The 771-nt window shown below is 43.1% G+C and overlaps 1 pseudogene; it reads right to left on the minus strand.

Annotated features, from left to right (window-relative positions):
* Positions 1 to 241: 241 nt before the first annotated feature.
* Positions 242 to 550, minus strand: LOC147825641 (large ribosomal subunit protein eL19 pseudogene; annotated as a pseudogene).
* Between the last annotated feature and the right edge of the window lie 221 nt (positions 551 to 771).

The following is a 771-nucleotide window of genomic DNA, read 5'->3' on the forward strand; positions in this document are numbered from 1 at the left end:
GTGCTGCCAAAAAACATGTATTCTATTGTTGTTGGGTGGAACACTCTGTGGATATCTATTAAGTTCATTTGTTCAAAGGTTTGGTTTAACTCTGATATTTCTGTGTTAATTTTTTGTTTAGTTGATCTATCTGTGATGAGGGGTACTGAGAAGCACCATTATGATTGTATTGATTGTATATATATTTTTAATGGACAACAGCTGTTTTATTCAGCACCATCTGCTTTGTACACACTGGGCTCTACTTCTTGGTCTCCTCCTCCTTAGACAGGGTCTTGATGATCTCCTTCTTGGCCTGGAGGAGCTCCTTGCAGCAGTTCTGTGCTTCCTTTGTCTTTGACCTTCGGGCCTTGGCCTGGTCAGCCAACAGCTTCTTGAGGGCCTTATCTGCCTTCAGCTTGTGTATCCCCTTGTTCTTGAACATGTTCCCCTTCACCTTCAGGTGCAGGCTGTGGTACATGTGGCCATCGATCTTCGTAGACTTCCGGTATCTCCGCAGCAGCCTGTGCAGGATCCACATTCTCTGCATCCAGGACACCTTCTCCAGCATCTAGGCATTGGCCATGCCCTTCTGCTTACCTGTGCCCATGTGCCTGTATTGTTTTATGAAGTTGGGTGGACTATGGCTTGGTGCATATATGTTTATAATTGTTATCTCTTCCTGTTGAATAGTTATGTTAACCAATATGTAAAGTCCTTTTTTGTCTATTTTAATCAGCTTTGGCCTAAAGTCCACTTTGTCTGAGAATAGGATAGCTACTTTTGCTTGTT

Source organism: Heterocephalus glaber, unplaced genomic scaffold (genome assembly GCF_053883595.1).
Source record: "Heterocephalus glaber isolate CG9 unplaced genomic scaffold, H.glaber_assembly_v1.0 deba00001497, whole genome shotgun sequence".
Lineage (NCBI taxonomy): Eukaryota > Metazoa > Chordata > Mammalia > Rodentia > Bathyergidae > Heterocephalus > Heterocephalus glaber.